Source organism: Gracilinanus agilis, chromosome 1 (genome assembly GCF_016433145.1).
Source record: "Gracilinanus agilis isolate LMUSP501 chromosome 1, AgileGrace, whole genome shotgun sequence".
In the NCBI taxonomy this organism is placed as follows: domain Eukaryota; kingdom Metazoa; phylum Chordata; class Mammalia; order Didelphimorphia; family Didelphidae; genus Gracilinanus; species Gracilinanus agilis.
In genome coordinates, this window is record NC_058130.1 from 372689996 (window position 1) to 372707864 (window position 17869).

Sequence of the window (17869 nt, forward strand, 5' to 3'; positions counted from 1 at the left end):
GGTATAGCATCCAAATTCATAAAGGAGAAACTGGCAGAGCTCAAGAAGGAAATAGATAGTAAAACCATAATAGTCGGAGATCTAAATATTCCTCTTTCAGATCTAGATAAATCATACCAAAAAATAAATAAGAAAGAGGTAAGAGAGATGAATGAAGTCCTAGAAAAATTAGATTTAATTGATATGTGGAGAAAAATAAATAGGGACAAAAAGGAATACACCTTCTTTTCAGCTGAACATGGTACATTTACAAAGCTTGACCATGTAATAGGGCATAGAATCATGGCAAACAAATGCAAAAGAGCAGATATAATAAATGTAACCTTCTCAGATCATAATGTGATAAAAATAATAATCAGTAAGGGCACCTAGACAGGCAAATAAAAAACCAATTGGAAATTAAACAATATGATTCTCCAAAACCAATTTCTCAAAGAAGAAATCATAGAAATAATCAACAATTTCATTGAAGAGAATAACAATGATGAGACATCCTACCAAACTCTGTGGGATGCAGCCAAGGCAATACTCAGGGGGAAATTTATATCCTTGAGTGCATATATTAACAAAATAAGGAGGGCAGAGATTAATGAATTGGGCATGCAACTCAAAAAATTAGAAAGCAAGCAAATTAAAACCCCCCAGATGAAAACTAAATTAGAAATACTAAAAATTAAGGGAGAAATTAATAAAATCAAAAGTAAAAGAACTATTGAATTAATAAATAAGAATAAAAGCTGGCATTTTGAAAAAACAGATAAAATAGACAAAGTACTGGTCAATCTAATAAAAAAAAGGAAAGAAGAAAACCAAATTAACAGTATTAAAGATGAAAATGGAGACCTCACCTCTAATGAAGGGGAAATTAAGGCAATCATTAAAAACTATTTCGCCCAATTATATGGCAACAAATATAAGAATTTAGGAGATATAGATGAATATTTTCAAAAATATAAATTGCCTAGATTAACAGCAAAAGAAATAGAATACCTAAATAATCCCATATCAGAAAAAGAAATTGAAGAAGCCATCAAAGAACTCCCTAAGAAAAAATCACCAGGACCTGATGGATTCAGAAGTGAATTCTATCAGACATTTAAAGAGCAACTAATCCCAATACTATACAAATTATTTGATATGATAAGCAAAGAAGGAGTCCTACCAAATTCCTTTTATAACACAAATATGGTACTGATCCTAAAGACAGGTAGACCAAAAACAGAGAAAGAAAACTATAGACCAATCTCCCTAATGAACATAGATGCAAAAATCTTAAATAGAATATTAGCAAAGAGACTCCAGCAAGTAATTAAGAAGGTCATCCACCATGATCAGGTAGGATTTATACCAGGAATGCAAGGATGGTTCAACATTAGGAAAACCATCCACATAATTGACCATATCAACAGTCTAACAAACAAAAATAACATTATTATCTCAATAATTGCTGAAAAAGCCTTTGACAAAATACAGCATCCATTCCTATTGAAAACACTGAAAAGCACAGGAACAGAAGGACCTTTCCTAAAAATAATAAACAGTATATACCTAAAACCATCAACAAGTATCATATGCAATGGGGATAAATAAGAAACCTTCCCAATAAGATCAGGAGTAAAACAAGGATGCTCATTATCACCTCTATTGTTCAACATAGTACTAGAAACACTAGCAGTTGCAATTAGAGAAGAAAAAGAAATTGAAGGTATCAAAATAGGCAATGAGGAGACTAAGCTACCACTCTTTGCAGTTGATATGATGGTATACTTAAAAAATCCTAGAGAATCAACTAAGAAGCTGGTAGAAATAATCAACAACTTTAGCAAAGTGGCAGGATACAAAATAAATGCACATAAATCATCAGCATTTCTATATATTTCCAACACATCACAACAGCAAGAGTTAGAAAGAGAAACACCATTTAAAATCACCCTAGACAATATAAAATACTTGGGAATCTATCTTCCAAAACAAACACAGCAATTATTTGAACACAACTGCAAAACACTTTCCAAACAATTAAAACTGGATCTCAACAATTGGAAAGCCATTGATTGCTCATGGGTAGGACAAGCTAACTTAATAAAAATTACCATTCTACCCAAATTAATATACCTATTTAGCACAATACCTATCAAATTACCAAAAAACTTCTTTACTGAATTAGGAAAAACTATAACAAATTTCATTTGGAATAACAAAAGATCAAGAATATCAAGGGAAATAATGAAAAAAATGTGAAGGAAGGGGGCCTAGCACTACCAGATATTAAACTATACTATAAAGCAGCCGTCATTAAAACAATTTGGTACTGGCTAAGAGACAGAAGGGAGGATCAGTGGAATAGACTTGGGGTAAATGACATCAGCAAGACAGTGTAAGAGCCCAACTTTTGGGACATGAATCCACTATATGACAAAAACTGCTGGGAAATATGGAAAACAATATGGGAGAGATTAGGTTTAGATCAACATCTTACACCCTACACCAAGATAAATTCAGAATGGGTGAATGACTTGAATATAAAGAGGGAAACTATAAATAAGTTAAGTGAACACAAAATAGTATACCTGTTAGATCTCTGGGAAAGGAAAGATTTTAAAACCAAGCAAGAGTTAGAGAAAATTACAAAATGTAAATTAAATGGTTTTGATTAGATTAAGCTAAAAAGCTTTTGTACAAACAAAAACAGTGTAGTCAAAATCAGAAGGGAAACAACAAATTGGGAAAAAATCTTTATAAAAAAAAAACTCTGACAGGGGTCTAATTACTCAAATATACAAGGAGTTTTAAAGCAATTGTATAAAAAATCAAGCCATTCCCCAATTGATAAATGGGCAAGAGACATGAATAGGCAATTTTCAGGTAAAGAAATCAAAAGTATCAATAAGCACATGAGAAAGTGTTCTAAATCTCTATAATTACAGAAATGCAAATCAAAACAACTCTGAGGTATCGCCTCACACCTAGCAGATTGGCTAAAATGAAAGAAGGGGAGAGTAATAAATGCTGGAGGGGATATGGCAAAATTGGGACATTAATGCATTGCTGGTGGAGTTGTGAACTGATACAACCATTCTGGCTGGCAATTTGGAACTATGCTCAAAGGGTTATAAAAGAATGCCTGCCCTTTGATCCAGCCATATCATTGTTGGGTTTGTCCCTCAAAGAGATCATAGATAAACAGACTTGTATGAAAATATTTATAGTTGAGCTTTTTGTGGTGGCAAAGAACTGGAAAAGGAGGGTATATCTTTCAATTGGGGAATGGCTGAACAAACTGTGGTATATGCTGGTGATGGAATACTATTGTGCTCAAAGGAATAATAAACTGGAGGAGTTCCAGGTGAACTGGAAAGACCTCCAGGAACTGATGCAAAGTGAAAGTGTACAGAAGAACACTGTACACAGAGACTGATATACTATGGTAAAATTGAATGTAATGGACTTCTGTACCAGCAGAAAGCAATGACACAGGACAGCTCTGAGGGATTTACGGTAAAGAATGCTACCCACATTCAGAGGAAGGAGTACAGGAGAGGAAACATATTAGAAAAACAAATACTTGAACACATGGGCTGAGGAGGACATGATTGGGGATGTGGACTCGAAACTACCACACCAATGCAACTAACAATAATTTGGAAATAGGTCTTGAACAAGGACACATGATAAAACCAGTGGAAATGTGCGTCAGCTATGAGTGGGGGGATTGAGGGGGGTGAAGGGGAAAGTAGGAGCATGTAACCATGTTAAAAATGAATATTAATAAATGATTAAAAAATTTAAAAAAAAAGAAGGGAGAGAGTCAAAAGATTAGAAAATCAGCTATGTAGCTATTGTACTAAACTGAGTGTTGACATAAACTAGTGGCAGTAGGAATGGGAAGGAAAGGATGGTTTCTAGAGACATTAAAATGTCTTAGGATTTCTTAATTCATTGGATTTGGGAGAGCAAGGAAATGAAAGGTATAAAAAATGATGCTTTTATTTCAAGCATAGATGACTTGGAAATGGAGGTTCATTTACATCATTCATATATTTAAGACTTTCACATACATAGGCATGTTACCTTAGGCAAAAATTGAAGTATATGAGTTTTCATCATCTGTAAATTAATGTTTCATTAAATAATTTCCATACTCCTTATCTTCAAGAACAAAAAAAAAGGAATTTTCTTGGTCTTTTCCCTCAATACCTCCCAGAGTCTCTCTCACCACAAAGCTAATTCTTTTAAGATGAAAATTAGCCTCTCTCTAATATTCTATATCATCCTAAAGATATAAATAATTATGTCAATAATATTTGTTAGAAACTCCGTTGAAGTAATGTTGTTACATCATTAACCATGATTTTTTTTGAGCCTACAAGTACTTGGTTTAAGATTGAAAAAGAGAAAAGTATTTGAAGAAAGAAGAGATTTCACTAATTTTACTTCTGTATGCGGCCTGAGTGACAGAGTGTTCACAATTTTGATAATCTCTGAAAATATTCCATACCATAACCACTGGACTTCCTTTTAACTTAGAGACAGAGAATATATTAGGATGTGAACCAGTAGCAAAGAGGAATGGTTTTGGTATGGATGCTTCCTCACCCTCTACTGCCTCCAGTAGTAGTAGGTGCTTAATAATTGTTGAACTAAATTAGAGTTAATCTCATTTGAAGGCACTAAGATTAAGATAGAATGGGGAAGACCCCTTGAAGAATATAGGATTTTAACCAAGAAGTGAAAGGAAGTGATACAAACTAACAAACAGGCAGAGCTGAAGAGAGTGTTCTAGGCATAAGAAATTTTCCATGAACAAGTACTAAGTTGAGAAATACTGTTTGTGTGGAAAATAATAGTGAGGAGAGAAGGATCATTGCAGGGTGCATGGAAAAGAAAAAGGCATAAGAATCCTAGAAAGGTAGAAAGGGACTATGTTTTTTTTTTTTTTTTTTTTTTTTTGGTTTTTTAAACCCTTAACTTCTGTGTATTAGCTCATAGGTGGAAGAGTGGTAAGGGTGGGCAATGGGGGTCAAGTGACTTGCCCAGGGTCACACAGCTGGGAAGTGTCTGAGGCCGGATTTGAACCTAGGACCTCCCGTCTCTAGGCCTGGCTCTCAATCCACTGAGCTACCCCGCTGCCCCAAGGGACTATGTTTTGAAGGACTTTAAATGACAAACTGAATATTTTCTATTTCATCTTAGTGGTAATAAGAAACTACCAGATAGTGATATGGTCGGATCTGCTTTTCAGGAAAATCTTCTCCACTAGAGGATGAATTGGGGTCAGGATAGACTTGAAGGAGAAAGACCAGCCATTAAGCTATTGTATAATTCAGGCATGAAGTGATAAGAATCTGCATCAGAGTAATGGCAATGTTAGAGGAGAGAAAGGGGGCCAGGAGGAAGGCATGAGGGAAATGTTATGAAAGTAGAAAAAACAGAACATAACTACTGATGGAATATGGGGGATTAGAAAAAGTGAGAGGCTGATGATGATACCTAGATTATGATCTGAGGTGAATGGCAGAATAGAACCCTTGACAGTAGTAGGAAAATTTGGAAGATGTGAAGATTTGGGAGAAAAGATAATAGGTTCAATATAGATAATATATGAAGGAAAACTCTCAAATAGGAAATAAATATTTGCATAAAATACCTCTAACAATAGGATCTGATAGCCAAAGATATTTAGGAAATTAGCTCACAGATATTTCTAAGAAACATTCTTCAATGATCAAGGGGTTAAAGGATATGAAAAGAAAGTTCTCAAAAGAAAACCTGCTATCACAACCATATTAAGGATCTAGAACTCTTTCTTATCTCTATAAAAACAGGGCTTTGCTTCTTAGAATTTTGTAAATACACGCGTTATTCCTCCTCCCTCCATAGAATGCAAATGAATCAATATTGCTTACTATGACATGCATAGACAACTTCACACATAATTATATTAATAAGGCCTTTTTCTATTGTTAAAACCTCTGTGTTTTAGAAGTTTATCTATACTCAAAATACATAATCTATGAAAACTTAGCATTTCATGTGGAGAATCCAAAGGTTGGTAGGGAAGAACATAACAGCTCAAACATAACATAAAGTCTTTATGAGGACTTTGATTCCTCCCTTCAGGGAATAAACCAAGGTCATTCTCCTGGCACTTGCCTGATAATTAGATTATATACCAGTGATGGTGAACCTTTTAGAGATGGAGTGCCAGTCCCTGCCCTCATCCAACCCCCCCAGACCAAGTGCCATGCCTACACCCCAGAGACCCCATGCCATGCCTCCCCTCTCCCCCCACCAAGTGCTGGGCTTACCACACAGCCCCCCTTACCCTACACATGGAAGCAAAAAAGTGCTTCCATTGGGCTGCTGGATAAAGGGGTGAGTGAACTGAGGAATGTCCTCAGCAAGTGTAGAGATGGGGAGGGGAGTGGTTTGAGCACTCTGTTCCTCTCAACCTCTGCCACCTGTGAGTTGTCCACCTTATCCCCTGTGTGCTCCCATTGGGCTGCTGGGCAGTAGGGCAGGGAATGTGAAAAAATGTCATCAGGCACCGTGGAGATAGGGAGAGGAACAGCTCCTCTCAATCCCTCTCCCTTTTTAGTAATAAACTCTAGGGTTGAGGGGAGGGTGCCCGGCAGCCACGTGCCCAGAGAGAGTACTCTGCATGCCATTTTTGGCACCTATGTCATAGGTTCTTTATCACTGTTATATACCATCAAACACTACTTGTTCCTTGCTTTTTTGATTTCTTAAAAAACCAGAGATGGGACCACATGAGATCTTCCCTCTCCTTCCCCAATTATTTTAAAGTCAAAGTTTCCACCTAACCAGAGTTAGTTCTAAAGCACCTGGCATCATAGTTAAGACCTTCCATATGCCTCTTCTCAGCAAATCTTTTGTAAACAGTTCACCATATTCTCATTCCCCTCAACTAGTAACAAAACTCAATGATTCCAAAATATTTGAAAAAAGAATAACAGATAATAGCTTGATTTACTAATTATGGTCCAATTATGATCCTGGAAATCTGCCCCACAAAAAGAGGGAGGACATTTCTAACTTATCAGAGATGAAGCTTCCAATACAAAAAAAGGTAAATCTGGAAAGCCATCTTCAGAATTGCCAAACCACTGCAATTTGGCAAGTCATCATACCACTGCACAAGTCTGGATATAGTTTTCAGGGGCCATAGCATCACACAGTCATCTCTGGCCTGCTCTAAAAAATAATCTTTAATAAATCTTCTTTGGACATGTAAGTCTTGTGAATGGGTTTAATTTTACCCTCCCTAGTCTGAATGCATTGCATAGCCACTGATTTGGAAAGACTTTTGATGTCATATTAAGGCATTAACATGGGAAGGGGAAAGGAATCATTTAAAATTTTAAAATTCCTCATTTCAGAATTCCTCTATTATTCCAATTATTTCTGTCCTTATTCTAATTAGTGCAATGAGAGGCACTCATTAGCTATTCAATTTAATTCAAAAGCATTTTTGGAATGCCATGTTAGGTTCTGGGAGTACAAAGACAAAAAGAAAACTGGCCTAGCTTTCAAGAAGTTAATTTTTCAAACATAAGGTTGATTTCTTCTAGCCAGTAGAAAGAGTATATATTAACAAGGCTTTTTTGAAATGTTTAATCCTTCTAAGATGTGTGATTAAGGAAGGAGATAATTAATTGATATATAATGGTTCAGAACCACAATCTCTTGGTTTATGTGGGCCAGATTAAATTGTGGGAATGATTGACCCATAAATTGCTCCATTTTGAGTAATTTTATCCTCATTCATGTTTCCCTGGCAACTTTTACCTCATGCCTAGGTTTTTACTGATTTGGGTAAAAAGGTTTTTCTCGCTATGAAACATTCAAGTAATTATCTATCCTGGATACTGTACCACCTTTATTTAATTCCACAAAAAGAAAACAAACAAAAAAAATCAAATGGCATAAAAACTCAGAACAATCAGGATATTTTTCTTAGCTTCCTTCACCCCATCAGACTTATTATCTTAAGAACTGGGACAGTCCTTAGAATGGAAAAGCATATAGGTTTCCAATTGGGTCGATCCTTCAAGTTCCTTTGAGCCTTACTTTCCACTCATAGGGATTTACACACTCTTAATTTGAACTCTGCAGGAAGGGAGGTGAACTTGGGTCAGCTAGAGAGTCAACTTCCTTCTCATTAGATATGAACCATCCAAATAATTCATGATAGTATCAGTGGACAAAGTCAAGATTTCATTCTTTCACATCATAGGTCCATCCCTTGCTACCCCTCCAGCTTCAAGTCCACATACTTGATCTTCAGTATAGGAATGCCTGAAAATACTTAAGAACATAAATTCTTAATCTTTTTGTGCCATGGATCATCCCTTAGACTGGAATTCTAATGAATCTTATGTACTCCTGACAATAAAGCTGTTGGGGTTTTTTTCATTCCGTAAAATTTTTATTCAGTAATTTTGAGTTATCAAATTTTTTTTAAGTTCATCAGCCTCAGATTAAGAACTTTTACTCTAGAAAGCTGGGGTTTCATTGATTACCACCACTTAACCATATGATTCCTTCCTGTATTTTCTTGGGCCACGAGGTTTTCCTATTCCCTTTCCATGGCTGCCATCTAAAGACCTGGAAAAGGAATTGTTGCAAAAGGGTAAAATTCATACCACTCCCCAGTAACTAGATCTATTTTGGGGTCTCTAGTCTTTAGTTGAATCTTATCTCTTTTGATCACAGCCAAATTATTCCATTGAAATTATCTAATACATCTTATTGACTTAGCACAAAATGATGTCTTTTATCTTCAGTAGCTTGATCTAGGATGCCCCTTCCTATAAGCAAAATTCTTTGTACTTGAAGTTTCAAAAATGACCAAATCCTTTTAACTTCCAAAGTGACCAGACCTTCTAGATCTACACTCTACAGAAATAAAAGGAAAAGTTTCCATTCACTTTGACTTATAATAGACCTATGGAGCTTCTTGCTACGTATTATTCAGTAATATGTCTTGGATGCTAAAGAAACTCTCAGAAATTAAGCTTTTATAAAAATAATATCATTGGTAAAGATAAAGTTAAATGAACTATTACTGATCAGGTTTTAGGATATGTTGTCTGTGATATGGGATGAAGAAGACATTCTTCATATATGTGTATGAGTATATACATATGTAGGTATCAATTAAACAAATAATGAAGATAATAATTAGCTTATTAAAATAATATTTTCACAACTGTATTCAAAGAAAGTCCCTAGGAAAGAAACAATCTGGCATATTAATAGAACTATAATAGAGGTATTTTTTCAGGTGTAACTTAAAAGTACAAAAAGATTTAACTCACTGAGTTTACAGAACAACTTCCTGAATTATAAGGCAAAGGCATCTAAATATGCACTGTTTTTTTTTTCCTCCATGTCTCAGGGAAAATGATTTGAGGACAAACTCCCATTTGCCTCCAGCAAGGCTCTGTTTGTGAACTTGCAGCTAATGATAAGGCCAGATAAAGAACAATCATAAGAGTACCAACATTCTCTTGAGTCAGTGGTGCCCAATTCAAGTAGAAACCAGGGCCACTAATGCATTTGTAAGGACACCTATGCGTCCTTAGTTTCAGTCTACTTCTAAATTTTAGTATTATCTTTTATTGTATTTTTACTTGATTTTTATTAAATACTTGCCAATTATATTTGAACCTGGTTGGGGATGCACTGGGGAGTATTGTAGATTGCATGTTTGATACATCAGTCTTAAGTCTATTAACTTTATTGCTTTTCATATATAAAATACTGTACCAAAGTGATCAAAATCTAATATTGAGAAGATGCATGCAAATCAAAGCCAGATTGCTTCAAAATACTTTTTATCTTTGCATATTATAATCACATATCCCAGCTACCTAACTCTGGGAACATTAGAGAGAATAATGCATGAATTCTTAACTCTCATATTATGAACCTTTTAGCAGTCTGAGGAAGCTTGCAGACTCCTCAGAATAATGCTTTTAATTCATAAAACAAAATACATAATGTTAACAAGGAAACCAATGATATTGAAATAAATATGCATATATATTTCAATGATACAAGCACACGTGCACACACAGTGCAATGGGCAGATGAGAATAATTTGTTCCAATGGCCATAAAGGTGGCCAAAGCAGGCATTGTAGGGCACTTAGAGTTTGGTCAGACATCAAAGTTACTAGGGTCATCCATTGCATCCAAAGCCATCCTAACTTTTATCCTACCCCTGGAATTCAGTAACTCTAGAAGAGAAAAGGAGGCTGACAACTTTGTGCAACTCTCCCTCATTTAAAACCAATTCATACACAAGTTATCAACCCATGATGTCATTGGTCCTCTTTGAAAATGAAGGACAAATAACAAGAACATAATATGTATTTATTATAATGAATGAATTATATATTAATGTAAATTATATATACCTACATATATATATATATTTCTTTTCTGACTTCACATAATGGGGTGGGGGAATCTATGGAGTTAAGATTAAGAATCTGGGTTCATGTATTGGTGACTATTAAGGGGAAAGAAAAGCCATTATAAATGACACCAAGTTCTCTAATGACCACAAAGACCTGTTGAAAGAGTCTTGACCACCTGTGAAAGGAAAGCTAATGGAAATTCTAAAGCTACTCCTACACTTGAAAAGTGTTTGCTTTAAGTTTTTTTAAAGGATCTAAAATCTCAGGGCTGTAAGCAAAAAATATTAGTTCACAAGATATCAATTGCTAAGTAAATAACTGTTTTAAATATTGAATACAAGGTCTAAGAGGGCCTTCTCTTCTATATCTGCAACTCACAAAAAACAATGAGTATAAAATGATTTTCTCTGTATAAGAATTTTAATTGGCAGAAACCTTGAGGAAACCGAGCTTTATTTCACTCGGTTTTCTCTTTGGAAATATATATTTAAGTTTTTGCTTGTTTTATTTTATTTCTTTTGGACAGGGTTTTCTTGTTATCATTGTTTTCTCTCCCAGAACAGAATTGGGATTTTATTGATTGGGAAACTCCTTGAAAAATCTCTATACTGATGCTTATTGACAACCCATTTATAACTTGTGGTCTTCAAGAAATGCCTGTGTTCCCTGAGAAGGTAAGTGACTTGTTCATCATCTTACATTATATAACATGTGAGACATTTGAACCCAGGTCTTCATAATTCCGAGACCAGTCTTCTATCAACCATACTACATAGCTTCTCAAAAACAAAACAAAACATTTAACCTTGTTTGTTTCAGGTTCCTTATCTGTAAAATATGCTGGAGAAGAATACAGCAAACTACTCAAGTATCTTTGTCAAGAAACCTCTCCCCAGCATAGGAATGGTATTATGAAAAGATGGGCATGACTTAAAAATGACTAAATTGGTTGCATATCAGTCTTTAGTACAGAAGATAGTATAATCTTCCATGAATACACTTTAGGAAGCCTTTGGCTAATTATCTCCATCATACTGATTTGTACTCATCATTTAGTTAGGTAATCCTATGGGATGTGAGTTTCCTTGATTAGCCCATAAATATTTAATAATTGTGTGGGTGCCACGAAGACTTCTGTAAAGATTTGCCTGTTGTATTGGAAAGAATGTTAGATATAAGTTCAAAACACCTGAGTCTGAATTCTGGTTACTTATAAGTTATATGGCATTATGTAAATCACTTTATCTTTCTAATTAAAATGAAAATGATCCTTATATGACTTTTCTCAGAAGTCTTCTGTGAGAATCAAATGAGATACTGTTAAAAATTTTTTTAAATCAATTTCTATGTAAGGGTAAGCCATAATGATGATGACAATGATGGACAATGAGAAAAGTGCTGATGATCAGGCATTTTTTTCTGGTTTTAAAGCAAATATGATCTAAGAGGGAGATGAGAATAGCACAGAGGTGACAGTTACAAGAAGGTCATACATACTAAATTATGGTATACAATTAATGCGCAATAATAAAAAGCTCATATAATCTGGGGTCAGAGGACTAGAGTTCAAATCTCACTTCTAATTATTTTTTTATAAGTATTACCTTGAGCAAGTTGGGGAGTTTATTCTTCAACAAAATGAAAAAGGTTGTTCTTAGTGATCTCAAAAGTCCTTTCCAACTCTAGATACATGATCCTGTGATATATGATATGATATCATTTAGTTATAAGCACTAAGGAGAAAGAGGTAGCTCACTAAGGGCAAAGAAGGCTTTATGTAAAAGTTGGGATTTTAAAGAATGCCTTGAAAGATGAATAGAATATGGATAACTACAAAAAGAGGACAATCATATTCTGACATGAATTCCAGAATACATTCCCTTATTTCCTGGATAGTCTCCACTTTCCTCTCTGCCAAAGCAAGTCCCTTTCTTTTCCAGTTTACTCAGCAGTTATCTCCTTCCACAATTTCCCCAAATTTAATCCTTCTGTTCTTCATTTTTGCTAATGATATTTATAATTGGTCATACACACTGCCATTGGCTCCTCATTTTTCTGCCACTTGTGTTTTCACAAATTCATCAGTTTGATCCCATTACCCATTTAAAGAACTCAACAAATTTTGTTTGTGATACTGGTGCCTTCTATGCATTTGAATTTGAATTTTTCCTTTAAAAGGGTTATGAGAAAGCTCCTAGCAAAAGAGACTAGGAAAATGAAGTATAAGACAATTCATTGTTTAGTATATTTGGTTTTGAAGTAGAAATGTAATATCATCTCTGGAAGGAAGCATGGTTTAATTTGACAGAGCACTGATTTTGATATCAGGAGAGACCTGGTTTTAAAACCTGCCTCTGACACTTGGGAGCTGTGTGATCAAGGCTAAGTCACTTAACCTGTTTTGCATGCCTCAGTTTCCTTATCATCTGGATGACTGCAATGGCCCCTAGTAGCTTTGTTTGCCTCCCAATATTTCCCTTTAACAATTCATCTTCCACAAAGCTGCCAAACAAATACTCCTAAAACACAGATCTGACCATAACACATCTTATTAAAATCATTAATTTTTGGATTAGCATCTTCTCACTCTAAGTTAAAATATGAAATATGGTAGTGAGCATTTCCAATATTCCATAATAAGACTCCCAACTATCATAACAATCTTTCTAACCTTTAAAAATATTATTTTATTTTTTCAATTGTAGTTAATCTATATTCTCTCTCTACCTCCATTCCATTGAAAAAGAAAGAAAAACAACAATTTTTAACAAATATTTATAGTCAAATAAAACATATTTTTGCAATGGTCCTACTTTTCCAGGAATTTTAAAATTTTGTTTGTTTGTTCCATTAAAATATTCAGTTATTGGACTTCCGGGATAAGATGGCGGCAGCAGAGAAAACATCATTTGACAAACATATATATATATATATATACACATTGTGTAAATAGAAATTTGATACGCCTGAACTATATTACCCAGCATCACTTTAAGTTACAACTTCTCTTGGTGTCCTGACATTTTAGGAAATAAATTTGCTGGAAACCCCACCCTCAGGGGACTCTTTGCTCTGATGGCTCTGGACTCTCTCCCAGGTGTGTGGTCTGGGAAGCTTTTTTCCCTGAGGCTATTTTTCCTTTGCTTCAAGTTATTATTATTATTATTAAATCTTATAAAAATAATACTTGAAGTATTTTGGATATTAATTTTTTAATCTTATAACATATAAACTATGTCTTACTTATTTCTATTTATCACTTCTTTCTCTGGAGGCAGACTTAAGTCATTCTTAAAACAAAAATTCTGTTGTACAAAATGTTCTCTTGGTTCTGCTCATTCCATTCTTCATAATTTCAGGTAGGTCTTTCCATGTTTTCCTAAATTAATCTGTTCATCATTTTTTACAACTGTAAAGGTTAAAATTAATGGTTGGATGATGATCATATAAAATTATGCAATTGCCAGTATTATATCTTGAGTCAGAAACTCATTTACAAATATTTACAAATAGAGAAGAAACAAGAAAGAAGAGAAATTTGAGGGGCATAGAGAAGTTATCTATCCTGTTTTGCTCTGGGTCTACTTAATCCAGGGAGAAATTAATTAGCTCTCAACCAGGAAGGCTGGTAGTGAGTAACCATGCAGCCTTATCTAAGATGGAAGCTAGTCTCTCCAAAAGCTAGAAAAGGGTTCAGTCTTTTACTCACCCAACAAAGTAATCCAAGAGTCATAGTCCAAGTTGAAGCCGAGCTCCAAGCCCACGATCCAAACCATAGTCTCCTGCAAAGCTACCTTTGAAGACTATATAAGACTATCTCTAGAAGACAGTCTCTTCAGACAATCTTCTCGAAGACAGTCTTCCCTGAAAGAGTTTGGGGCTTGCTTTTTATGGTGACTTCTTGCCCTTTCCCTCTTTACACGGGCCAATCACAGTTTCCAAATTGTCTAGCACTGCCCAGGGGGCAGTGTTTATAGGATCAACTTCTCACCTTCTAAAGGTTAAGTTCTCATCAAAAAGATTCACAGATTCCTGGCTAATTGAATTTCTAAGGGTGTGAATTCTCTAAGTACCTTGCTAGCTTCTCACCTAGTTCTAAATAAGGTGTAGCAATACAAAAGTCAGAACAACTGCCAATGGCTTGTGAGGCAGTGGATGACCTTGGTGGTCTTAGATGTTTGACCCAATTTTAAGAGCTCCATAGTGTGTACTTCAGCCACCTTCATGGCCATTGGAACAAAATTGTTCTCATCCATTCTGCCAGAGTGAGTCTTCACCTGCTTGTGGTAGATATCTCTATTAACTCACTGATGGGTTTGAGACCTGTAAGTTACCCTCAGTCTGGCTTAGCCAGTTAAGGTAGTTTTACTGGGGTGTGGTTTCTGTGCATACAAAAATATGCAATAATTAAAGGTCACCAAATTATTAAATTATAAGTCTGTTAGTAGCTTTAAAAATTTAGTTGATGAAAGCAGAGATAGTAAAGAGAGGGAAATGAGGGAAATGAAGGAAAGAGGTAGGGAGAAGCTTAGCTAAATACCCTAATTGTGTTCTGATGGAATGAAGTTCACCTCTGATGAAGACTCCTTCAAGTCCAATTTCCAGTGTTATAAAGAAAAGAGGTGGGTCCTAGGGAGATATAGATATCTAGTGATGTGGATGTATCTCTGTATTCTCCCTAGGTGCAGATAATGGGGGAACACCAACCCCAATCACCCTTGCTAGTTGTTATAATTTCCTCTTTCAATAACAGTTGCCCAGGAAAGACCCTGAAAGCTTAGGTGGATGGGTAACCCTTTCAGGTCTAACCTGGGGTTGGATAAATTATTATTATAGGGCTCTGACTAGCTTTGTTCTTCACAACCCCTCTGGCCCAGCCTGGCCACTGCCAAGCCAGAGAATAGTGACTGCTCTTGATGCAGCTGTGTTGGTGATTTTATTCTCTCAGCTTTCTCACTATCAGTGTTTGGTGATGTACTAGCCCTCATAGTCTTCAGGATATATTCAGATCCTACCAACCCTCTTCTTCCTAGACCTCCCAGCCTCCCTTCACCACCCAGGGACCCAAGCCCAAAGGAAGACCAAAAAAGTCAAAAGCCCCTTCCAGGTGGCTGTTAGAGTTATTTATACTCCCAAGCCAACAGACTTTTGCCCCTGGCTCACAGCATCTGGGATCATTCCAATCTCTCCAACTGCCTCCCTTGTCAATCAAGGTGACATCAACATTTCCCAGGATATGAATATAACACCAGTCAGAAGTCCGCGGGAGACTCTTCAGCAAGAACCATCAGAGCAATAATGTCGCTTCAATTGGGGTCATTAGCACTGTAATATCACCAGCAAGAGTTTCACCAGCACAAAAATGTGTATTCAGCCCTCTGAAAATGCCTTTTTCTCTATCTCCTTTTGGGTTGGATCCAGGATATTCTCTTAAGGTTAAACTATTAGCTAGCTCCAGTTAAAGAGGCTCTTCATTCTGTATTCTTTGATATTATTCTCCTATGTATACCTTTTGAATTTTATTTTACTATGTTATGGATAAAGGGCTTTCTTTGCTATTCTTTGTGTGTGTTTATTATGGAACTTGTAGTTGGGAAGAAAGGGTTCAAGATTTAACTATAGTGCTTAGTAGCCTCCTCCACCCACCAAAAAATGACAGATTGAACCCAATCATATCCCCTAGATTAACAATATTTAAGGGAACAGATAAAAATAATTTTAACTCAGTACCCCCTCTACCTAAGGAGAGCCAAGCAGACTCCAACTTCAACTTCCTGGTCCCCTCCTGGCAGGAATAAAGATCTCCCTTGAAGAACGATGCAGGGAGAAGAGGATAAAGATGTCTTTTCTGCCTCTCTCCATGCCACAAAATGATGGCTCCTTTCAACAAAGGTAAGTCTTTCTTTACACTTGGGGTCTCTGTTACATAATGATTATATTCAAACTTATCCTTGCTAATGGATGCTAATGTCTCCCTCCAATCCAGTGATTCCCAAAGTGGGCACCACCATGCCCTGGTGGGTGCTGCAGGGATCCACAGAGGTGGTGATGGCCACAGGTGCATTTAGGGGCGGTGAATAACTGTAAGGGGGTGGTGATAGTATGTGACAGGGTGCGCTAAGTAATATTTTTTCTGGAAAGGGGGCGGTAGGCCAAAAAAGTTTGGGAACCACTGCTCAAATCCAACACACACACACACACACACACCATGATCTTTGTAGCTATTTTCAGGGCCTGAAGACTACTTCTGGCGAAATTCTATACAAATCTCCTTATTAGATGCCTCTACAATTCCTGAAACCATTAAAGAAATTTTCTATTATAAAGGTGAGAAAGCCACCTGGGATACTTATTTACTAGAGTATGTTCAAAAAATATCATATAAACATCATTTCATCAGTACAGGGAACTTTAGATACAGAAAACTTCTCCATCAATGTCATCAGTACAGAAATTCATCTGTGATTCAATCTCTGAGAGTTATCTAAGGAATTGAGAGGTTAAAATATTTGCAAAAGGTCTTAATGATAGTATGTATCAAAGACAGGTTTTGGCTTCCTGAGTCTAAGACCAGCCTTCTATCTATACTTCCTTTCTGTAGAAGGAAGTTGAATTCTAAAATTTAACCCATCTCTCAAATTCTCTAATTATGTTTCATAGAATTATTTAGAAAATCACATTTTTATCTGGTGTAAAAACCAATTATTTTTAAAAACAAGGGTTTTTTTTACTAGTAAAGAAAAAATACCATCTATATCTGCATCTGAATAGTACCTATCAATGTCCCCTTGACAACACTATGATGTAACCAACCATTCTCATTTTACAGATGAAAAAAGATTGCCCAAAACAACAATATCTTAGAAGTATATTGAATGTTAGAAATTATAATCCCTCTTTTTTTAAACTATCACTTAGGCCCAAACTGTACTAGTTACAATGGCACAGTGGATAGAGTACTGGACTTTGAACTTCATTTTCATTAGTTCGAAATCTAGTTTTATAAACTCAATAGCTATGTGATCTTGGGCAAATTATTTAACCCAATTTTCCCCAGTTTCTCCCTTGGACAGTGAGCTAGAGAAGGAAAGAGTAAATTACTCTATTACCTTTGCCAAGAAAATCCCAAATGGGGTCAAAAAGAGTCAGACACAACAAAAAATGACTGAAAAAAAAAAGCCCTGAGCATTGTAAAAATGTAGACTTAGCAAACCATCAATGCTCAGTGAACTTTTAAATAAAATATACAAAATAATCTGAAACACAAGTTTTTGGATAACTCAGAAGTTCAACTCTCTATTCCTTACAAAGTCATTTTTTTTAGATTAAATCTCTCTCTCTCTCTCTCTCTCTCTCTCTCTCTCTCTCTCTCTCTCTCTCTCTCCCTCTCTCTCATATAATGTCACCTTGGTTAAGTAAAAT